The 25,323-nt window shown below is 33.9% G+C and overlaps 1 long non-coding RNA gene across 2 annotated transcripts in view; it reads left to right on the top strand.

The window, feature by feature from the left end:
* The window catches only part of LOC134853252 (uncharacterized), a 35,439-nt gene extending 25,258 nt beyond the window's left edge, over positions 1 to 10,181 (top strand). For both annotated transcript variants that reach the window (XR_010164328.1, XR_010164327.1), the window contains exons 2-3: positions 3,366 to 3,514; positions 9,822 to 10,181. This is a non-coding gene — a long non-coding RNA (uncharacterized LOC134853252). The remainder of the gene's footprint in view (positions 1 to 3,365; positions 3,515 to 9,821) is intronic.
* Positions 10,182 to 25,323: the final 15,142 nt, after the last annotated feature.

Below are 25,323 nucleotides of genomic sequence, written 5' to 3'. Positions count from 1 at the left end.
TATCCTAATTCGAATGATTAGTTTTGTTTAAAAATTTCTATTAGTCCTGGGTTTTGAGAAAGGGTTGGATAGTGAATCGACGTTTGAGGTCGTTAGACACTAATTAAGTGGGTGGGGGAGAACAAAGTTGTTCTGTTTGATCCAAGGATAAGCCTTGATGATCAAGTTTGAAATTTAATTAAGTAGAAAATGATTTAAGATCCAAGGATAAGCCTTGATGATCTGATTTTAATTAAGTGACTTTAAGTTTTAATAAAGTTTTAAATTTGTGTAAAGGAAAGATTTAGTATTTTGATGATATTAGTGGGTTTATGATTGCTGTTATGTTTTAGGTGATGAAGCTGGAACAACAGGATGATTTATGATTACTAACCATTTATTGTCATGCTACTAATTTTTATTTTCATTTTCCAATAAAATATTTTTCAAACTTGTTTTGTATAATACTGCAGAGTTTTAGGAAAACGATCTTAGATCTTTTTATCAATCGTTATTGTATAATAATAATTTTGTTTAGCGCCTGAAATGATTTTGAAGAGTAACTTCAAGGTTTTATGTTTGCGAATGGAAATCTAAATTCATTGCAAGTAATATTCGAAATATAAAAGTTTGTTCTGGCTTTTGCCGAACTATCATATAACTATACGGCAAGTTTCTACTTTGTCGTATGTCGTCTTTGGTTCGATGTCTTCTTCCAATTCCGGGTAGTTCTGTTATGGTTCGGAATATTGGCTCTGATCTATTGAGTCGGAGAGACATTTCAATTAAATTATTGTCGTATAACATTTTGTAAATGTTTTTGTCTAATTTCTAATCTATTTTGGTTAATTCTAATCTAGTAAGGTCTTGTTCGAGACTTATGGTCGCACCAGATGAGTTAGGACTGGAGTGTGTAACTCATAGAGTAATTTCGGATAGGGTACACCGTCTGCTCGTCACGCTATCTTATTTTCGGCCGGATAGATTCGTGCAACTTCTTAGTCTAATACCGATCCTAATCTTACTCTTATACTATCTAGTCTCAGGTTGTTTAACTAGTCTCTGCTAGGCTCAATAGATCTAGGGTATACTGGTTTATTGCGGCTGCTGAAGTACTCGGGAGAGTCCAACTAATTTCTAAGTTAAATTCAAATCTCTCTGGTGCTGAAATTACAAGTAACTTCAGCACTTACAAATAAGTGGGTTGTTAGTTAGATGGATCATGATTGGTTAATATTAAATACTTTACATTGGTAAAACATTTAATTTATCCAATCATAAAATATAGTTTAGATCAGGTTCCAAAAGATATAAAGATATTTCACTTGTGATCATTTATTGTGAAGTTATGGGGATTTAAAGATTGCCATTTTGACAAATTTGTGACGATTAACGCGCGATATATTTTGCGCTATTAACGCGTAAGCCGAGATCTAATCCGTCTTAAAATAGTTCCAATTTGGTTGAAAGAAGCTTATTTGCCATAATTGATTTGTTACAAGGAGCGAAATCTATCCTTTTGTACTTTGTATGGCGTGTGGGGGATCATTTTCTTTAAAAGTTTCAAATTTTAGAAAAAACTTCATTTTACCTTATTACATTTATTTTTTTAATGTCATTACTGCTCCATAAAACCTTAAAAGGCAGTCGGAACATTCAAGGTTTCGCCCTGATACGAGCTTTGTTTACGCCCTGATTAAAAACTTGCAGAACAGGTTTTATCATGGCACATTTTTATTCCGCCTTCCGAATGAAGTAAAGAAATGTTTGTGATTGTATTGAGAAAAGTACTAATTTCCAGACTGCAGCGAACAAATATCGTACTTTCATACTTTGTAATTACCCAAAAACCTTACCTAGACTAAGAAACTTTTGACATGTGATTGAATTTGGGTAGCCTTTCATTGTGTGGACAGACCTGGGCACTGACTTTTCAGTGCAAATTGCAAATGACACGAAATTTTATAGGGTTTTTCCGTTATAGCCACGTCACAGTAAATATAGACCCCCGAAAAAATAAAATCACAGTTTGGAGATTATTTTTTGTTACTAGGCTAGACGTTTTTTATGGGAAAGACCCGATTCATTTACTCTGGATTCCTGAAATTTTTGAAATGTGGAATATTGCAAGACTCTTACAAACATTTTGTTCAAGATTACATAGACCTTGATTTTTGCACATTTTCCTTCAAATTTCAGGGCAGAAGATTGATTTGCCACCTTTTGTATTTTGAAACCTAAGAAAGTATAGCTTGCTCAAAAAACATCTTACTTGGTTTTTGTTTTGAGGGCGAAAGGACAATAAATTGATTATGAATAAAAAATTTCATGAAAAGGCTTCGATGTTTTTTCGTTCTGTAAGTTTCAAAAAAAAATCGTTTTCTGTTTTGTAATTGAAGAGCATTTTTAACAGAAATAAACAAGCCAAATTATTCTTTTTGCTACTTAGTCTCAACTCGACTTACTGAAATATGTGCGTATCATGATGTATCAATATGACAAATGATATACCAAGACATTTCAACGCCTTTTAATGCTTTCGTCTTTGAAGTTCAGTTTGAAGAAAAATCGATTCTTGAAAGAATTTCGTCACGTGGTGAAGAGGAAATCAACGTGAACAAAATGGATTTTAAATATCAATTTGATATTCTTTTAAAATAATTTTAATGAACAATAAGCTCAGCATATATTATAAGCTTGACATTGTAGTCGAGTTTTGCATTTTTAGAGCAAATACTCGAGAGAATACCGATTTCAACTTGAAATCTATTTTGATTGAATAACGTCACAATTCAAATTTTTCAGGGGTAATTTTCAAAGGTCTGATTTTTTTAAAAGAGATTGTTGAAAAAGCATTTATAATTAATTGTATTATATATTTTTTAAAAAGGTAAGAATCTTGGAGACAAAAAGAAATCGATATATTTCACATTTGTTTTTTTATTATTTGAGACATAAAAAAGCAAATCCGCTTTCTTGCTGAATTTAAAAACTTGGCTAGTGAGCTAAAGTAATTTTTCAATTCAATTCAATTTTAAAAATTAAAATGTGACCGAAATAGTGCAGCAAGAAGTTGACTCAAAAAAGTTATTGTTTCCTACTCGAGGTACCAAAGCGGTCAATATATTTATTTTGGTCAAAAAAGCCTCATTAAACCAAGCCAGAGATAAACTTTAGGGTAAAAATGATTTTTTGTAGTCCAAATTGACATTCAGAAACTTTTCTATGCCTTGAAAACTTAAAAATGCTATTTGGTATCCTGAAAACACATCTGGTCATAAAATATTACTTGAGGCTGCGTCAAAATGACAGTTGAAAGAGTATATTTTTAGATTGATTTTTTCCTCTTATTTACATAATTTATCCTATATCCAATTCGATTCTAGAAGGTGCCCTGCTCATACGCATAACACCATGGGAAGTGGCAGCGTGAACTACAGCAGACTACAACTTTTGCCCTCCTTTTGCTTCTTGGCTCTCCTGTGCCTCCTTTTCCTTGCTTGTCAGGGCCCAACTGTCAGTGCTATGTATTCAGGTGAGCCCCAAACAATTCATTTTTTGCCTCCTAAGCCAACCCGGCTCTAGGTTTTTGGTTGGAGCACGGATGATGGTGTGCCTCGAACATCCGACCTCTCAATAGAGAGGCCGAGACGTAACCACTCAGTCACCGCACCTCAACTGGTAGCTTTTTGTCCATTTTTCGTCTTTTTGAAATTTTGGCTTACATCTCCAAGCTCTACCCACACATAAGTTTCTTGGACAAAAATCTATTATAATGTATTTTGTTGGCTAAAATCTTGTTTTTGTAATCGAAAATTTAGACAATGTAATGGATGTTTAATCCATTATAATCGATTATTTTCAAAACATAAAAATCCATTAAAATCTATTATAGTCCATTATAATCGAATTTTGTTTTCAATATAATTGATTGTTTTTTGTACATGTTCATCTCATTTTCCAATACTCAGTACCCCAACTCCACGTCCCAAAGCCACCCCCTACCCGCCACCACCGCTATGCAGTTCCCCCACCGCACCACGGTACGCAGCCCCCCGGTCTTCCTAATTCCCTCAGAACACCCAAGTCTATCCCTCCTCCTCCTTATTTAATCCTCCTCTATCGCGTTTAAATCCCCGATGCGTTTAACCCCCATTCCACGCGTAACGCACACCCCAAAACTACCAATTCGAGTGGGGGGAAAGGTAAGGGTGGGGATTTAAACGCGAAAGAAGAGGTTAAAACAATGGGAGGAGGGGTAGACTTGGGGGTTTTGGTGGGAGGGGGCATACTAGAAAGACTGAAGGTTGATTTCGGGAGAATGACAAAACTGCATGCGATTGAAGTTGAGAAAAAATTGAACATTAGCGAGAGTACAAAAACTCATCTTAAGTTTAGCATTTTTAGTAATGAATGAAAGAAAACACAGATTTAAAAGTTTGATTATTTTCCATTATAATTGATTAAATTGCATTTTTGCTTCTTTCGATAAGCATTTTCGAAAAAAGTTAATTAGAATCAATTATAAATGAAAACTTATGAGAAAAGATTAAGAATAGATAAATTGCTTTGGAAAATATTGACAATATAATCCATTTCTAATCCATAATCGAGTGTTTTCGAATTTTAGGGAGACAGGCAACAAACATGCAATTGAATCGATTATTATCCATGAAAGTTCGGCTAATCGCAAATTACAACTACATTCCGCTCATTTCATGACTTCCTTTCGCACTATTTATAGCCAAATTTTTTTAACCAACCGACCCTATTTATTGAAAAGTGAATTTGACTTCAAAAATCCATCTGCGATTCCGAAGTTCTGAGCACGAAAAGGATTTATAAAGTTTTATATGGAAAACTCAGGAAATGAACTTAGTCAACCTAATCAAAAATGATGTTTTTTTTCTACATTAAAATACGTTTGCATTGAAAAACCGTTAGCAATTTTTTCTGGGCTTTGATTAATGTTTTTTTGTTACTTGTTTTACTTTTTTTTGTTTCTGTTGCTTTTATTTGAGTTTTTGATTTGAAATGAGCGCTTTCACTTTTCAATAAGTTGTTCTCTAAGAAGCCAAAAAAAATTGCTGAAAAGATATAATTAAGTTTTTTTGTTGTTTTTATGCAGCTTTCGTTTTTTGCTTAAATCAATCAATTATATTATAGAAAACAAGAGAACGTTAACACAGCTGGCTTGAAGTATGATGCACTTTTGCATATTGCCAAACTGATAGGGTAAACTTTTTAACAGGCGACAATTGTTAACAGGCGAAAATTCGTAACAAGGCATTGGCAAGTAGAATACGCTTGCTCCGCTTCGCTCCGCTGCGCTTACATCCGGCACGAGAGGAGCAGTGCGTATAAATTCAAGTTTGCAGCTTAAAATATTGTTACGAATTGTCGCCTGGAACAAATTGTCGCCTCACGGCCAAATTGAGGTAAGAACTAACGAAGTCTCTTCTACAATTGGTTTTCACATTAGAGAAAAATTGTCATCACAAATCAGCCAAATTACACCTCCAATCTTTTTTGTAGAATCTGAAAGAGCAGGAAAATAAACAGCACAAACAATTTAATAAAAAAGTTTTTCTATTTTTCAACCTCCTTGAACCCATGTGCACACGAAACCATCTTTACAATCACCGTAGTTTTTTGACATTACGGAGAAATACTGGCCATATCTTTGGTAAACTAAATTTTTCAGCCTGAACTTTTTCATAATTTAGGGGTTAATTTTTCTTGAGTTTTTTTGGGCCGATGGTTTGAAACTCTGTTTTAACTTTGCTTACGTAAAAGCAAAAAATAAAGCTGAATCAATGTAGGTGTAAGAAAACAATACAAAAAGCTAACTGAACCTAATTCTCAAATTAGGCTTTTCTTGAACTTGTTTTAATTAGTTTTTGACAGACCTAATTTAAGAATTCAGTTCAAGTAATTTCAATTCCGGCATTGTTACCCTAAAAAATAACAAATTGCAAACAATTCTAAGCTTTGAGACAAACCAGATCGAAAAACTGTCCGTTGAAGGCTAATTTCGTGCAAGTACGCAATCAAAAAGGTGTTGAGAGAAGGTTTTTTTCTACCTGGAAAACAAGTCGTTTTTGAAACTTCAATAAGCGCTTTCTTGACAAAACAAAATGCTCAAAAGTTATGAAAAAGCTGAAAAGTTTTTTGAACGCATTTTTTTATTCTTTGTTTTATGATTCATTTTTAAAGAGAACTTCAATGAAGTTGTCTTCAAAAAATTTCTTTCAGTTTTCATTTATGAGGTTGTTTTTGATCATTGATATTTTCACGACAACTTCAATATTCGATGCTGTCTAATTTAGTCAAATTCGGTTTTTTTTATTTAGAGCGTCACATCATGTGACGCATAAAAAAGCTATTTCATTTTGAAAGTAAGAAAAAAATCCAAGTTTTCTATTGAAGTTGTCGCAATTTTCTAGATGACTCTCAGAGCAGCTAAGCAATTTTTCTAATTAAATTTTTATAAAATACGATAATGCTCGGAGTTGCTGGGAATAAAGACAATTTACAAGCATAAACCCATTATATACTTTTTAAAAATGGGTTTTTTGATTTATTTAATAAAGAAATGGGACGTTAGTAGTAATTTGTTCTTTTGATGAAAAAGTTGGTTTGATGATTGGTTGTTTATATTTTTTCCGTTTTTATGTTTGAGGCCGTGCTACCATGAAAAAAGATATTGATCGCATTTTTTATGCTTTATCAACGTTTTAGCTCGCTATAATGGTAGATTTTATTAACTCTTTACTAGAAATATGGGAGTTGTTAAACTATTTAAAGTGATGCTAATATGCAAGAAAGTCAAACATAACTTAAAAGAGTTGTACGTAGCTACTTTTCAGCCTCGCAATCAGTCCCTCGATATGTCTTCTCTACCGAAAACTGATCAAATTTTAAGAAACTACTAACTAATTTTTGCTTTCGTCTTTACCTCGGAATTTCGTTTTTGATCTCAAGAGGCAAAACCCGGCTGAATTTTTGTTTCAAACTGATTTGAGTCAAGCTATTTAGTTTTATTGGTATAATTTAATTCGTTTTTTTTTGGAAGTTCCAACAATGTTAAAAAGAAAAAATAATTATTTATTGGAGTGTTTAGACGTTAAAATGCTTATCAATGCAAAAAAGCTTGGAAAAATAACACGTCAAACAATTCCCATACTATTTTCAAAAAAGTTTCATTAAAATTTTTAGTACTTTGAATGATCTTGCAGCTTTTGGTAGAAAAAATTACCACTTTGGAACAAAAATTTAATTCTACCGGAATTGCCTGATAATCACTTTATGATCAGTTCATCAAGCTTTATGACTGGAGAAAAACTTCAAAATATATAATTTTTGTTCATTATAGGAGCGGAGCAGGTGTGAATTTAAATTTCATACATTCCTGAATTTTATGCGTATGAAGGGCTTTTAAAATTTTTGCCCAAAGGCGGCGGGGTCGTTTGTGGGGGCAGTCGTTTGTAAGTTTTATCAAAGGCGGCGGCGGGGTCGTTTGTGGGGGCAGGGGTTGGGGCGTATGCTTTCTTCTCCCCCTCATGGATTCGACACCCTGACAGCCCAAAGGGTCCCTCTTTTGGTACCATATAAAGCTATCCATTTTTGGGGCAACCGTTCCTTAAAGTTTTAGAAGAAAAATTTGGAAAAATATTACGTCATACAAAATTCATACTCGTTTCAAAATAAACTCAACAAAATTGGTACGTTGAACAATCTTGCAGCTGTTGCTAGAGAAGAGATTTGCTTTTGGACGAATATTTGAAAACAATGGTTTTGTTGAAATCTACCAAAATTGCTAATAAACATTTATCCTACGTTCATTAAGCACTACGACTGGAGAAAACCTTAAAAAACAATAGCTTTGTTCATTAATTGTGATTACGACATGTCCACAAAATTCATCCTTTAAAAAACTATCTTAGAATAACTAAAAATTAACAGCACGGAAAACTGATTTTCATGTCTTTAAGTTAACTTCTGAGACGTATCCAATCATTACTACATGGCCGCCCAGATACTTTGAATAAAATGATCATGATTTCATTACAAGGATGACGGGACAACAACAACTAACCCGGATAGTTCTTTCAAAGCACACCAGTTCTGTTCAGTTGAACTTCAGGAAAAATAGAGTAGTGTCATAGAGAACCGATCAAGATCAGGTGTCGCAATACTGTTACAGTACTTCAAAATCGATAAAAAGTTGCCGATTTTTGCGATCTCAGAGAAAATTTTAGATAAACTTGAGACAATTTAACAAGAGACATGGTAAAAAAGTGCGTAGAGTCGAAGTGTTGAACAAAAATTCTAGTCATACAATTCCTAATTATGAAAAAACGCTAGTCTTGTACCTTCCATGCAATTCTATATGTACAGAAAATTGCATGAAAGGTCTATATGAGTCTATGACTAGCATTTATTTATTTATGGGATTTAAGACATTATAACTTTTTTAAATATGAAAATTTCATGACAATCATTCTTTAACAATTGGAAATCCAGCAAAATGAGGCAGAAACTACTTTAAATCCAATCTTATCAGTTCTTTTTCTTTTCCTATGAGGAATCCATACCAAGCGGTACTGCCTGAGGTGAAAAACTTAAGCTGAAAAAAAACCTGTTTGCTGAGTATTCCAAAAACCAGAAACTGTCCACCAAAACTGGCAATTATCCGGCTATTCGAGCAAAAATACTATTGGATTCTTGTCTTCCAATCCTATCTGACATCAACATATAAAAAATTTCTTTATAAAATAAAATTCACACATAAGTTAGAAACAAACAAACAAACATCAACGACAGTTATGTAAATCCTAAGTTTTGCCTACGCGAAAATTATCAACTTGCTGTAATCCAAATAACGAGTAACGAGTTTTCCAGCTTTTTATTTCATTGTTCAGGGCGTGTTTTTCTTAAAACTATTTGAAAAATGCTAATTATGCAATTTCCATTTATGGAATTTGTATTATTAGCTTTTTTATATCAAATTTTTCTTTTTTACCAGATAGGAGCGTTTTTAGCCCCAAAATTGATCATGTTTAGCTTGTTTAATCAATCAAAACTTCCGCAAAAACTTTTGGGTTATTTTCCACAAAATTTTTTTAAAATGAGTTTCCGAAAATTTGCGCAAAAAGTTTGCTAAAACTTTTTTGCTCAATCTTGTTTGCGGGGTCCGGATTATTTAAATAAGCACTAAATGCTTCCGTTAAATTGTCAGAATTTTATAACGTTACATTATATCATAACTAACAAAAAATTGGTGCAGATTTTCTTTTTAGTGCAGGTTGAAACCATTGACATTATAGAGTTTAAGTTTCTTTTAAATATCTTAAATACTTCCTTTAAATTTATGCATAAGTGGAATCATTGGTCTTGAAGCATTTTTGAAGTTCGGGGAAAAAGTTCTATTTTGGCAATATATTCTGGCCCCATGCTTGCAAGAAGCCCAGTACGATCCATACACGTTAACTGCGGCAAAACTAACGAAAAAAGAAAGGTTTTTTGAATACAGACTGAGATCAAACATCAAGAATTAGGTATTAATCACTTTGAAGAGATGGAAAAATTTGGAAAATTGAACATGAAGCGACATCTAATTTTCTCATTAAATGATCTACTTGAAATAGATATTAGCGATTTTATTGCAGATTGCATCATCTAACTAAAAAACAATTTGCTGAGCAGAGTGGTAGTCTTTTCAAATTTTAGTTTAGCCTGTGCCTAAGTATTTTTCGCTCAAGAGGTGTCGAAACAATTTTTGAAAGCCAAGTTTGACAGCTAGTACCAGTTATCGGGTAGATCATAGTTTTTTGTTTTAGCTCATGTCAGTCATACAGATTCTGGCCTAAATGAACTCTCAGGCGAAACCCAAGAAAACCCAGTTTGGACAAAATACACCTTAGAGTACATCAAAATGCAGCCAAGCTCCAAAACTTCGTCTCCATTAAACGATCTGAAGAGTGTGTTCAAACGCAGCGAGGCGACGAAAAAGGGAGGAAACAAAATTCCATCAAGCAGAGTGGTGTTTTTTCCCCGATACAGACGTATCAACGACCATTGAACTTACAGATTTACACCAGTCTAAATTCCAAAAAATCAGTTTAAAAAATGTAGTTTTTCAAGCATTCGTTGCAAATATTTATTTTCACAGTGGTGCTCCAAAAGTGAATATACATTGAAGCTTCACTTTTTTCCGTTCCGATTGTAAGGTTTTGACCGAATAATTGCAATAAACAAGAGTAATTAAAAAAAATGAAAAAAAAGCAACTTTCAGTAGAGACATCTTAAAATGAATTTTTTTTCCAGAAAGTTCAAGTAAATAGTTTCGAACAAAACATTGAGCCTATAGAATGAACCGAAAAATGATTAAGTAATTATTTTATAACTAACAAAATTGTCAATCAGCAAATTAAATATCTTTTTTTTTGTATAACTAAACCGGGTTGACCTGCATAAACGAAAAATACTAATCCTACAATTCCATAAGCAGGTATGTACGTAGAAAGACGCTTATAATAACATTTTCTTCACAACAAAAATGTATGATAAGCAATTTTACGCTGCCGCAAAAAATATATCCAAAACAACAAACCGTTTCTTTTCGAGGGACTTTTTTTGATTTTTAGTCGCAATCTCAATTTTTTGCTCAGATTCAGAAATCAGTTTTCGACAAGAAATGCATCCCAATTTTTGTCTGATCCAGGCTGAATTTCTCATGCAAATAAGTTAAGAGTGATAACAATTTTCTGTGCAAATCCAAAACATTTGTTGTTTGCTTTTGTATAGTAAAAAAAAGTTAATCTGTAAAAAAATTAGGCCACAATTTTTTGACTAGTAATATTTTTGTCTAAAAATTTTCAGGCTATAAAAGAAAATTCTATCATACAAAAAAATATACAATAGCCGATCATTGTTTTCTTCATCAGTTTTCTTCCTCTCGATCAATAGGTTCTCTTATGATAGATAATTCTTGATTATGAAGTTTTCGGAAAAACCACAAAACTATTTGGCCAAAATAAAAAACTAGTAAAATTTTTTGATTTATATAAATAATGCTCATCATCTTCATGCTTTTGTTTGTGGAGTTTTCCTAAAAGAGATGTCATGTCATATAGTTTTCCCGACGTATGAATATGTATGACAAGAAGTGTTTTCAAATATGGAAATTGTTTGATTAGAATTTTTGCTCAATCAGGGAAATGTGGTTAAATCAAGAGAAACTTCATATTTATGGAATTAACTCAAGTACAAATTTTGGGTACTTGCTTTATTCCGCAAAGCTCAAAATATTGTTTTAATTATGCCTGACTTGTGTCCTAAAAAACTTCAAAATCAAAAACAAAAAAACCTAAGTTGGTGATGATTTCTTTCAAACGTTTTTGTCAATTTTGTGACAGTCAAATGTTTTTTTACTGAAAGAAAATTCAGTCAAATTGGTTCTGATACAGCGCATTCAAGTTTAAGAGGTCAGTCGAGTCAGCTCAAAAAAATTGGCTAGAAATTGTTTTTCAAACTATTAGCATGCACGAGGCATTGGAAAGGTGAACTTAATTGTCTATCCGAGTTTTCTCGATTCTTTTGTCTATGATTTATCTCGGGGTGTTTTTTCTCATTCTTTAGCTAGAAATTTTAGACAGAGCTTTCAAAAAGTATAAAAGATCAAAATGTTGAGCTAGACGTTGGAGAAAAACATTTAAAAAGAAAAGAAAAGATAATACAGTTTTTATCTTTTTTTCAAGAAAAAGTTATGGGGGCTGAAATTGCACCCATTTTAGTCAAGTTGAGATAGCTATAGCGCTTTTTACCGGTTGTTACGAATTGTCGCCTGTTACGATTGGTCGCCCTAACGAAAAAACTATAACGAGTTCGCTTAAAATTTTTTTGTTTCAACCACCACGCGTTATGTAATAAACAAAATGAGACTGTTTGCGTTTGACTAACGCGTACAAGGCAAATGAAATCACTCCAGGTTGAAAATCAGACTCGTTGAGTGGACAAAAACACTGCTTATCTTTTTTAAACATTAAACTCATGAGCGCTTCTCTCAAACGGGGCTGACATTAGACAGTAAACACTCGCATGAAAAGTTGTCCAATTTTCGGAGAACCATACAAAACTCACTATAACAAATCAAACTTAAGCATAAAAACCAGTTGCTGTGCAAAACTTCCGACTGGTAGGGCGACAACTCATATCAGGTAACAATTCGTAGCAAGCGACAATTCGTAACAATGATCGGCTGCGCTTCCATCAGAAACAAAAGCAACACTGCGAGTGAATTAGTGCTCCCCGCTTAACCTACTGTTACGAATTTTCGCCTATTACGAATTGTCGCCCACTACGTATTTTTGCCTCACGGTTCTGACCACAAGATGAAAAAAAAACTCACTTTTTGAGTTTTTACTTGATTATGTACTCAAATTTAGATATTTTTGATTGCAATCTAAATTTTAGACAGAGCTTTCATAAAGTATAAAAGATCAAAATGTTGAGCTAGACGTTGGAGAAAAACATTTAAAGAGAAAAGAAAAGATAATACAGTTTTTATATTTTTTTCAAGAAAAAGTTATGGGGCTGAAATTGCACCCATTTCAGTCAAGTTGAGATAGCTATAGCGCTTTTTACCGGTTTTTATTAACGGCTAGGAAGAAATAAAATTGGTCGTAAAATGCACAGTCTTGAGTATTTCGAATGCCACCAATAGTCGAATAAAAACATTCAGTTGAAAAAATTCGTGAAGCGACTATTAGTTACAGGCGACAATTTTTAACAGGCGACAATTCATAACAGGCGACAAATCGTTACAGGTGACAATTTGCAACAGGCGACAATTCATAACAGGCGACAAATCGTAACAGGTGACAATTCGCAACAGGCGACAATTCGTAACAGGCGACAAATCGTAACAGGTGACAATTCGCAACAGGCGACAATTCATAACAGGCGACAAATCGCAACAGGTGACAATTCGCAACAGGCGTCATTTCGTAACAGGTGACAATTTGCAACAGGCGACAATTCATACTAGGCGACAAATCGTAACAGGTGACAATTCGCAACAGGCGACAATTCATAACAGGCGACAAATCGTAACAGGTGACAATTCGCAACAGGCGACAATTCATAACAGGCGACAAATCGTAACAGGTGACAATTCGCAACAAGCGTCATTTCGTAACAGGTGACAATTTGCAACAGGCGACAATTCAAAACAGGCGACAAATCGTAACAGGTGACAATTTGCAACAGGCGACAATTCATAACAGGCGACAATTCATAACAGGCGACAACTCATATCAGGTAACAATTCGTAGCAAGCGACAATTCGTAACAATGATCGGCTGCGCTTCCATCAGAAACAAAAGCAACACTGCGAGTGAATTAGTGCTCCCCGCTTAACCTACTGTTACGAATTGTCGCCTATTACGAATTGTCGCCTACTACGTACTTTTGCCTCACGGTTCTGACCACAAGATGAAAAAAAAAACTCACTTTTTGAGTTTTTACTTGATTATGTACTCAAATTTAGATATTTTTGATTGCAATCTAAATTTTAGACAGAGCTTTCAAAAAGTATAAAAGATCAAAATGTTGAGCTAGACGTTGGAGAAAAACATTTAAAGAGAAAAGAAAAGATAATACAGTTTTTATATTTTTTTCAAGAAAAAGTTATGGGGCTGAAATTGCACCCATTTCAGTCAAGTTGAGATAGCTATAGCGCTTTTTACCGGTTTTTATTAACGGCTAGGAAGAAATAAAATTGGTCGTAAAATGCACAGTCTTGAGTATTTCGAATGCCATCAATAGTCGAATAAAAACATTCAGTTGAAAAAATTCGTGAAGCGACTATTAGTTACAGGCGACAATTTTTAACAGGCGACAATTCATAACAGGCGACAAATCGTTACAGGTGACAATTTGCAACAGGCGACAATTCATAACAGGCGACAAATCGTAACAGGTGACAATTCTCAACAGGCGACAATTCGTAACAGGCGACAAATCGTAACAGGTGACAATTCGCAACAGGCGACAATTCATAACAGGCGACAAATCGCAACAGGTGACGATTCGCAACAGGCGTCATTTCGTAACAGGTGACAATTTGCAACAGGCGACAATTCATACTAGGCGACAAATCGTAACAGGTGACAATTCGCAACAGGCGACAATTCATAACAGGCGACAAATCGTAACAGGTGACAATTCGCAACAAGCGTCATTTCGTAACAGGTGACAATTTGCAACAGGCGACAATTCAAAACAGGCGACAAATCGTAACAGGTGACAATTTGCAACAGGCGACAATTCATAACAGGCGACAATTCATAACAGGCGACAAATCGTAACAGGTGACAATTCGCAACAGGCGTCATTTCGTAACAGGTAACAATTTGCAACAGGCGACAATTCAAAACAGGCGACAAATCGTAACAGGTGACAATTTGCAACAGGCGACAATTCATAACAGGCGACAAATCGTAACAGGTGACAATTCGCAACAGGCGAAAATTCATAACAAGCGACAAATCGTAACAGGTGACAATTCGCAACAGGCATCATTTCGTAACAGGCGACTTTTCATGACAGGAGATTTTCGTTAATATAATTTAAGCGGCAAACACTACTTTATGCGCAACATTTCTCTCCTGCCGGATGTAAGCGAAGCGGAGCAAGCGTATTCTACTTGCCAATGCTTGTTACGAACTGTCGCTTGTTACGAATTGTCGCCTGCTACGATTGGTCGCCCTAACGAAAAAACTATAACGAGTTCGCTTAAAATTTTTTGTTTCAACCACCACGCGTTATGTAATAAACAAAATGAGACTGTTTGCGTTTGACTAACGCGTACGAGGCAAATGAAATCATTCCAGGTTGAAAATCAGACTCATTGAGTGGACAGAAACACTGCTTATCTTTTTTAAACATTAAACTCATGAGCGCTTTTCTCAAACGGGGCTGACATTAGACAGTAAACACTCGCATCAAAAGTTGTCCAATTTTCGGAGAACCATACAAAACTCACTATAACAAATCAAACTTAAGCATAAAAACCAGTTGCTGTGCAAAACTTCCGACTGGTAGGGCGAAACTCGTATCAGGTAACAATTCGTAGCAAGCGACAATTCGTAACGATGATCGGCTGCGCTTCCATCAGAAACAAAAGGAACACTGCGAGTGAATTAGTGCTCCCCGCTTAACCTACTGTTACGAATTGTCGCCTACTACGTATTTTTGCCTCACGGTTCTGACCACAAGATGAAAAAAAAAACTCACTTTTTGAGTTTTTACTTGATTATGTACTCAAATTGAGATACTTTTGATTGCAATCTAAATAAAATATATTTAACATCAATTATCCTCGAAAAAAAAATAGAGAATTGTTTTTTTTTTTGTTCTGAAGAAATGATATATAAAATCCAACAAAACTGTAAAAACGTACGCCGGAGAAATAGTCTTTCCCATTTTCAGTTGTCGGGCAAAAACTATAATGATGTCTAATCAACTTTTTTCGGCTGCTTAAGTTTATATTGGAAAAATGTAGGATTTTCTCGGTGAGGCAAATGATCAAAACAAACCCAGCATATAATTGTGGCGGTGAAGTCAAAGAGACCAAGAAAAAACGATTGACAAAATTTCTTAAAGTTTTACAATCGAATTTTGCTAAATTTTATCACTTGAAATATCTTTGAACATTCGGAATTTATTTGATTATCTTTTTTGAAAAAACTGCCTCGTTTTGAGAACAGACAGTTACAAATTGACAATGAGCTTGTTGGAACCGTAACAAAGTGATTGAGATGCAAGTTTTGAACAAAAATTCAATTTGCAAACATTGGGTCCAATGCTTGCGCCATTAGGTCTTAAGTTTGGATGGGCTGAGTTCCCGTTTATCAGATTAAAAAGTTTAAGAGAAACTATTTGATCAAATTCAAAAAATCTCTTGTTTAACACAGCAATTTTGATTAAGGGCACAATTTAGAAAATGTTAGGCCAACAGTTTGCAAAAAAAATGGTGTCACATTAGCTTTGGAAAAAAAACTAGACTTTTTTGTTCAAATCAAACTTTTCCTAAGTTCAACCTTAGAAACTTTCGTCAAGGTTGACTGGTTCAACTGTAACAAATTGACAAAATCACCCGAGAAAAAAACCCGAATAAACAATACTGTTTTTTTATCCCGATTTAGCTGACATACGTGCATTGTGTCTAGTTAAATTATACGCTGTAAAACATTGAAAGTTTTTTGAATTCACCTGATGTCTTCGAGTGTAATTTATTTTTTTTTCTGCAAAAAATTAGGCACCACATAAAATCCTTGGACTGGGTTGTGTGATTTATCACGTCCTTATAGCAGTGGTTCCAATGATACTCCAAAGTATTCAAAACCTTTTTCCAGTTCGTTCAGATCCTCCCATCACCCCAAGAATAAACGTTAAAACTCACACAATTTGGAAACGAAATCATTTCTCATTTAATTAATTCATTATTTTGGTCGCCTCGGCTAGCCTGATAAAAATTTTAGAGTTTTTGCGTGACTTTATTGATTTGAAGTTCAATTTATTTTTATGATTAATTTTCCAAGAAAAAAAAAGTTTTTTTTGTACGAAATGATTTGTTCTACTTCAGAAAACTTTGTTTTCAGTGAGCAGTTACAGTGAGCAGTTTAAAGTAAATTTTGTTTTCCATCTGAAAGATATCAAAATCTTTAGCTAAAAATCCATTAGTTAATATCCTGGAAAAGTTCTTTTTTATGTTGTGCGGTTTTGAAATTTGCCATTTTTGGTTATTGTAGAAAATTAACGGAATCTTCGGTAGTGATATATAAATATCGGCTGAAAATGAGAGTGCCAGCACTTTTATTAAAGTCTAACTTAAGAAAAAAGAAGTATCGAAGTGTGGCATTCTGGCGCTACGAAAGTGATGATACCCAGCTATCATAAGATTGCTGGTTCAAATCGCTTGTGCGCTGCACTTTGCAAGATGGACTCTTCCAAGTAAGTCATGCTTCAAATGGATGCGGGTTAAAACGCATTGTCATCCTAAATAATTAACCTCCGAAATAGGCCTTCGGTCTGGTTGATTTAAAAGATTATTATATGAAGCTTTTCACGCTACAGCAACCAGAAAATTCGAGACTTTAGTTGAGCAGCTCTCGAATCACAATTAGATGAAAACTAATTGTGATCTAGAATTTTCTCGAGGAAACTCTGCTTTTCAATTAAAAAAAAATTTCAAGTGTTAATTTAAGTCGACCAAATAGATACTCTGAGCACTCCCAGAACACTGTATAGACCCTATGTTGACTTAAAATTTTTGCGCCGCAGGCAGTTTTTTTGATCAAATCTTATCAAATAAAAAACAGGTCTAAAATGATGTTTTCAGGCTTTTTTGGAAAATTTTGACTAGAGGGCGCCTCTAGAACAATTTTAAGGTTGGTCGGCCTAAAATGGATGTCACAACTAATACCAAAGGGGGCATTTTTGGTTGGTGAAGGGTCGAATCACTGAAACCTCAAAAAATTTACTCATCTTTGTCAGCAAAATTTTTAACATAGTGAAAATTAATTGTGCAATACAAATTCCAATAGATACGTTACAAAGTCTGCACTGAAAAGACTAAACACAACAAGCGGTTTGGTTGAACAAAACATCATTAATTAATTTGAGTTTTAAATGTGACTCAGAACCTTCACTGGGCAATCGATCGCGCTTTTATACCGAGAAGATGGTCCAAATTGCAGTTCTCGAAGCATTGATGAAATTTAAAGGGGTATAGTATAAAGAAATTAGTTTTCATTACTAATCCGACTTTCGATGAAAGTGACGGAATATTTGTGCTCGGGTGGTTTTCTTTTCTTCAGACAAGTTTTTTCTTTTTAACTATTGCTTTTTTGACAGAATTTTTTATGTATCAGCGAAAGATTTTGTTTCTTTGAGCTCCAATACAAAAAGATATTCAACCTGTGAACATTTTTGGTAAATTTATAAATAGTTCTTCGCAAGTAACAGAAAATTAATTTGGGTTACAATCAGGGGCAGATCTAGAATTTTCTCGAGGGGCGCGGATTTTTAAAAAATTTTCGAAAATTTTGTCGAATTTTTTTTTATAAATGGTCGACCAACCACCCGATTTGGTTTTAGAAAATTTCGAAAAAACAGGCCAATTATAAATTTTATAGGCCCGCAACCAAATATGGATATCTCAAAATAGTCCAAAGGGGGGACTCTTCGGGTCAGGAGAGGGTCGAATCCCCGAAAAAAGGCGTCCGCCTCCCCTGCCTCCCCCCCAAATCCGACCCTGATTACAATTTTTTTGAGTAGTCTTATCTAAGATTGTTTGAATTTCTTTCTTATATTTCAGTATTAGGTTTCAAACATGATATCAAAACGAGTAAGTTTGTCGCAATTATTATTTTCTGATCAAATACCATTCCCATTCATTAAATCAGCTCAATTTCAACATTTTTTTGTTAAGAGAAGCACTGATTATTATGCTTAAGAGAGGTATTATTTTTGATAGATGAAACAACTTGATACAAAGAACTTCACAATTTTTTGAAGCGGATGAAAAATGTGTATTGGTAAAAATGCTTATAAGCAGATAGTTTTTTATTCACTGAGACACTTAGGAAAATGATCAAAAGCTAAGAGATAAAAAAAGAAAATGGATTATTCAGAAAAACAATTAAAACTCACAATCTCAACATACTGAATCCACCCGCACTGTACTTCAGCTGATATAAAGCAACTTTGATTTCTGTCTCAGCAAAAGCCTCAAGGAGTCAATTGTATATGATTAATTATCTTTTATAATGTTAAACAAGACTGCTCAAATACTGAGGCAAAGTCTTGAATGTTCCAATTGCCGTTGAAGCTGAGTAAAAACATTTTGCATTACAAATTCATTAAAAAAATAATGAAAAAAATAAACAAATGATTTTTTTGTTTCAATTTTGTCTGTTTTTCTTCCAAACACTCTATTTGAAACAAAATTAGGTGAACTTATCGTCTCGATTTGTATCAAGAACACCAAAACGCTGGCACCAATTCAAATGGAAATGATTTATTAAAAGGCAACTTGTCGCTCGTTAATTGTTCCAAACTGGCCAAATTCGCAAATTTCAAACTCCTATAACCAAAAAATGATCACAGGATTTGTTGTAAACAAATTGAGCTCAAGACTATGAGATGTTTCAGATGGTATAAAAATTCGGTCAAAAACGACGAATGTTTAACACGTCAAAATTTAACTGAATAAAAAAACTACTTCAAGTATAAATATTCCGGCACTTTCTTCGAAGTTCGAAACAAAAATTAAGAGACTGTAAATGGCAGAAGAATCAGTTAGAATGAAAATAACAGGGGAAAACTTGCATTGCTTAAACAACTAGTAAAAAATATATATTTTTTAGCTTAAAAATTCCAATGGATCTTCCCCGGTTGGCAAACTGCTTATATTAAAAAAATAGTAATAAAACTGCACGATAAAAAGTTTATTCATAGTATGAAATTCAAGAAAGCATTTTTGCCAAATTTTGCAATGGAATAACAAGCTGTCTGCCACACTTTTTAAGGTATTTTATGAAAATAACAAAAAAAAAATTTTTTTGCACTTAACTTTTTTTCCATACTAAGAAAATGCATGATAAGCCTTTTTCTATATAGGAAAATACAAAAAAATGGTTTGAAACTTTTATCCGAAAAACACTGGCCGAATTTCCAATTAACTGGCAGTTACCACGCTGATAAACGGCATTTAGTGATTTTAGCCATGGAAGTTAATGTCAATCTTTTCTCACTGAATCGAATATCGAAAACCTAATTTTGCATATGGTTAGAAAGAATTTTATTTAGAAAAATTCGGTGGTTGAGAAAACAGGCTGTTTTTTTAATTCATGTTAATCTTAGCATTGGCGAATAAAAGAATTAACTCATGTTTTTCTTATCTGAGACGAACAAAACAAATTGTGGTAATTAATCGACTATTTGTTTGTAGTTTTTGGATTTCTTGGGTAAAAAACTCAACCTGGACTGCATTATATACACAAAAAATTCAATTTGTTTCATTTTTTTTCATTAAATTGTCAACAAAAACAAGTTTCAAACAAAAATAAACAAAATTTTCAATGATAATGTAATAAAAATGGATTACAAAACAAACAAAAAGAAATCAATATAATCCATTATAATGGGTGTTAATGAAGTATTTAGGATTATAACGGATTAAAATGGATTTTAATCGAAAACCCTGACAGTAAATTCTTAAAATTTGAACATTGCAATTGCTGAATTGGGTTTTGCATTTGGCTACAGCAAAAAATTGAATTGTTTTCTTCTTGTTTTTTTCCTGCTTTTCTCACCCTCCCCCGAAATATTTACACTAACTCTTATCATTTTAACTTCTTTCTTTTATGACAACCTCCACTCATCAGTCACTTACCCTTACAACGCCACACACACATACACACACACACACAAACACATTGCCCCCCTACAGACATTTACGCCCCAAAACTTACGGGAGCGGGTGCCAAGTAGTTTTGGGAGAGGGAGGGTACGTGTGTGTGTGTGTGTGTGTGTGTGTGTGTGTCTGTGTGTGTGTGTGTGTGTGTGGTGGGCAGAATATGTGAATCGGGTAGGCTGTGGGTAACCCAGAAAAAGTCGCAAATTTTGACAAAAAAAATTGGTAAAAGGTTCAAAATCTAATATAATCCTTTTTGAAGGATTTAAGTGGATCATAATCGATGTAATTTCTCCAAAAACAAAAGGTGGTAATGGTTTATTTCAGATTATTGTAAAATATTACGGGTTTTAATTTTAAAAGCCTAGAATTTCCAAAACTTTGTAAGAAATTTTTCGATTTTGAACATTGCAATAGCAAAATTGTGTTCTGCATTTGGCTACAGCAGAATGCTGTATTGTTTTCTCTTTGTTTTTTTAGGCTTTTCTCACCCTCCCCCGAATTACTTACGCTAACTCCCATAAGTCTGTTTACTTTCTTCTAATACAACCTCCACTCATATCCTTCACTTACATTTGCAACGCCACACACACACATACACACACACACACACATACACACACAAAAACACTGCCCCCCTTCCACAGTCCTTTACTCCCCCAAACTTACGTGTGTGGGGTAGCTGTGGGGGTAGAGCAGGTGAGGGTTGTGGGGGTGCGGTAGGACGGGTTGAGGTAGGTGGGATTGAAGTAGGTTGGGCGTGGGTGGATAGTTGGAGATGGTGTAGGTGTGCTAGGTGTAAAGCTAGGTGGGGGATAGGTGTGAGTTTGGGCGTGTTCAACATGTGTGTTAAAATGTGAAGACCTGTGTTTAAAGTGTGAGCAATATCGTTCTGCAAAACCTGGTTGTTTTTTAATTGTTTGTGAGCAAATTTAGAAATCGAGGAGGCTGTGTGTTGCAAAGCGAATTTGCGAGAGTATAATTGCATAAAAGTAACTACGCATGAGAACAGATGGACAAGCGAATGTACCTTCGAATGTACAGAATACCAGCAGACTTTTCCGGCGTAGGTGTGATTCCCCCAGCGGCCCATGTATTAATATACCGAAAAAGTGGGTTACAGCTTAGTTAAACAGTTGTTCGCTCTAATTTGATTCAGCCTTGATAAAAGGCTGACCGTCGAAAGAGCAATTTGTCTCAAAGACAATCACCGGTTGTTCTGGCTAGTTTGCACCAATGTATCATTCAAGTTTGTACCGAAAAACAAACACTGTTAAGAATGCGTTTTATAGCAGAATTTGATTTTGTTTATGGATTACGACACTAACCGTTTGAATTACCGGATATACGAATAAAATTTTATGGTTTGAAAAAATTTAACTTGCTCAAAGGAGACTGAGCGCACATTTTGGCGCCCAACATAATTCAGAAAAATTTGCCAAATTTGCAGAAAAATTTGGTAGATATCAATAAGGATCACAGTCCATTTTATTCTTTTAAGATGGAAGTCAATGAATTATATACGATTTAATTTCACCAAAAAACAATTAAATTTGGTGAAATATAATAGATTATCATCGATTGCGTGGTCCCAAATTGTAATTATAATCGATTGTAATGGCCAAACTTCTGACCACGATTATAATTGAATGTTATCCACGGAACCTCACTGTGGGAGATGACTTTCGCGAAAAAAAATCGAGTTGGAAAATGCTAGTCATAGAAATTTTGTTTATGAAAATTGTATGGCAATCAATTTTTTTCATAGACTCCATATATTAAAATGTATGATAGATATTTTTCTTGTTTGGACGTCAACACGGGTTCTCATGTAACTTACATATGGCTTTTCGTTACTTAACTGTTCCGTACATAATCTTGATGCTTCAAACTTCCGCCATTTGCAACCCGTACCTACTCAACAAAAGCTTGAAATCTGGATTAAATTTTTATATAGATAATCTAACCTAATTTTTTGTGTTTTCTGTATAGAATTTTTTTTATCATCCAACATTAGATATAAACAAGTTCTGGAAATAAAAACCATAAACAGTTCAATGATCAACCAAAGCGAGCCAAACATGCTTCGAGTATGCATATTAGCCGTGGCAAAACAATGTGACTTAACAAGTGCTATAACAATTATAACAATATGTTATTGGATTGTTAAAACTGTTCGTTGGTTTAAGATCATGTGGCCTTGCGGATAGTACAACCGTCTAGCCAACGTTATGTTGGGATTTTAGTCTAACCAGCTGATTTTTTCAAGCTAGATTTAACGTAGGTTAGCTAATTTCCGATTAAAATTAGATAAAAAATACAAAAAGCTGTACATTACGAAGCCAAATTGAGAACTAGATAGGCGCACAATTTTGTGTCTGTATGTTCTTGGATTCCAGAGACAAGTCTTCAAACATGTTGTGGTTTTGTCTGAACGATCAAAAAAATTGAAAGAAAAAAAGAAGAGCAAAGGGAGCATCTTGTAGCAGGCTCCGCTTATAATTCACAAAATACACATTTTGACCTCGTAATATAAGAAAGTCCTTGCTTTATTTAAACATTTCAAGAATTTTTGGCCGAATATTTAGATTACAAATTAATTATTTCTCGTTAGAATTAAAAACAATTTTCGGTACTGGATGTAATCTAAGGCAAAATTTCAAGCTTGTTAACTTAGTGAATTTTAGTTAATAGGACAGATTCAATTCTTTTTCATCAATTTCTGAAATAAAAAAAAACAGATCGATTGATACTTGAAAATTCAAAATTCATCTATCGCTTTCAATGTTAGTCATGAAAAATTCCCATGTCCGCAAAGGAAACATTGAACTGATAGAGTTGTTTTGCCTTTTTTCCTCCTTCACAAGGTTAATTGAGCAATTCTAGAGTTTGTAGGTTATGTCTTCAGCATATAGTATGTTTGCCATTGTACAAAAAATGAATTATGATGGTTGAACCGATTGGGCGGAAGAAAAAATAACCACTCTGCACTGCCCACATTTACAACCACACCCACCGACACGCACAATTAGCGAAGACATTTCGTTGACATTTTGACAAACATATTTCGTTTAGCAATCACAATTTGTTGAGATTTGTTGTTATTTCAATCCATTCTAATCGACTTTCTTTCACTTTAATTAGGAAATGCGGGTATAAAACACTCAATTAGCAGATTAATTGAAAAATGTCATGAATATTATTGGCAGCGCTTAAGTGCAATTTGTGCTTCGGCCAATTTTTTTTACCGCTCATCGACTTATACCCATTAAATGATGTAGCTGCGTACTGACGCAATCCGAGTTGACCAAAAATGTTTATCATACAGTTTTATACAATTAGAATGCTGATCATGCAATTCTTCCACACACGAGAGTTTAAAAAAATTATCATAGAACTTCAATATAAGAAAAGTTTGCGATAAATGATTTTCACAAGGCGGCAAAAAAGTTTTAAAATAAAGTCGGAAAATCACTTTTATGCTCAAATTAGCTTTTTTCAAAAAAAATTTTTTTTGTTAAAATTTTGTTACTTTTGTCTATAATGTACGCTGCTCTGATTTTTTTATGACTATGAGTATAAACACCCTAATTTTTTTTATTTTTTATATGGTAAGTTAAACATGATTCTATCAAAGGCAGACCTCAATTCTCAATTACCCATATACAAAAAATAACATATACAAAACATGAAATTTAATTTCAGAAATACAATCTACAAACGCCTAGATTTCTTTCTCTTTTACAATTTTCCCCTTAACAAGTGGTTCTTTTTGTTTTAGAAAAACTTATCAAACACGATACATTGCAAAACTCGAAAAAAAAATGTTTCGATCCATGAAAAAAAAGCTAGTCATGCAATTTTCCTTTAAGATTTGGAAATATAATAAGATTTTTCTCGTACGATTTCATAGTTTCTCTAGATTTCATAATTTTTCTCTTTCAAAGATTTTTTCACAGAACTGCATTTTGTGCTGAACTGAAAACTACGAGAGAGAAAGAAACATTTTCTTGTTGAATCAACTTGTGCAGCTATGAAACTGATTGTGGGTGGAACAAGTGTACAGTTTTACTAAGAACAAAAAAAAAACATTTTATCAGTCACCAATTATACTAGAATTTAACTAACTGACCTTAGCAGTTGAAGTTTTTTGGAATATATCTCTCGACACGAGGAAAAAGGAGAGCAGAATTGTTCTAAAATTTGAAAAAAAAACTATTCAATTGTGAAGTTTTTTCTGCAACCTGATGACATCATCGGAAAATTATTTTTGAACTGATTCATTTTGTGCTTGAAGCACATTTCTCCGTCACTGATGCTCGAATGCAGAACAAAATCGAATGTGGCAATTTTTGCAGTTATATAACTGATTGTGGGTGGAACAAATGCATATTTTTATTAAAATTGAGAATTCAAAAAAACTTTTTATCAGTCACGGAACATACTAATACTTACTAACTAACCTTATCAATTAAATTTTCATGGAAAAATTTTCTCCACACGAGGAAAAGGGAGAGCAACATTATTCTAAACTTTTTTTACCCCTTTGGAGTTTTTTTCTGCAACCTGACAACAATGTCGGAAAATTATGTTTGAACCTGATCAATTTGTACTTGATGCATGTTTCTCTCTCATTGATGCCAGAATTCAGAACAAAATCGAAGGTGTCAATTTCGCACAATCTAAAAGTTTTTCGTTGTCTCCGTGCTGTGTGAGAGTAACTCGGTAAAGCATTAAGCCAACTAATGAGTTAGTTCAGTACAAAGTTCATTCTTGTAATACTCGATGTTATTAAAACCAAACCTAAATAAAAATTCAAAAAGCTTAACTATGTGTATCATCAAAGTTTGCCTCCTCTT

Source organism: Symsagittifera roscoffensis, chromosome 8 (genome assembly GCF_963678635.1).
Source record: "Symsagittifera roscoffensis chromosome 8, txSymRosc1.1, whole genome shotgun sequence".
In the NCBI taxonomy this organism is placed as follows: Eukaryota; Metazoa; Xenacoelomorpha; order Acoela; family Convolutidae; genus Symsagittifera; species Symsagittifera roscoffensis.
The sequence above is the reverse complement of the archived record's forward strand: the minus strand, read 5'-3'. Positions and strand labels throughout refer to the sequence as shown.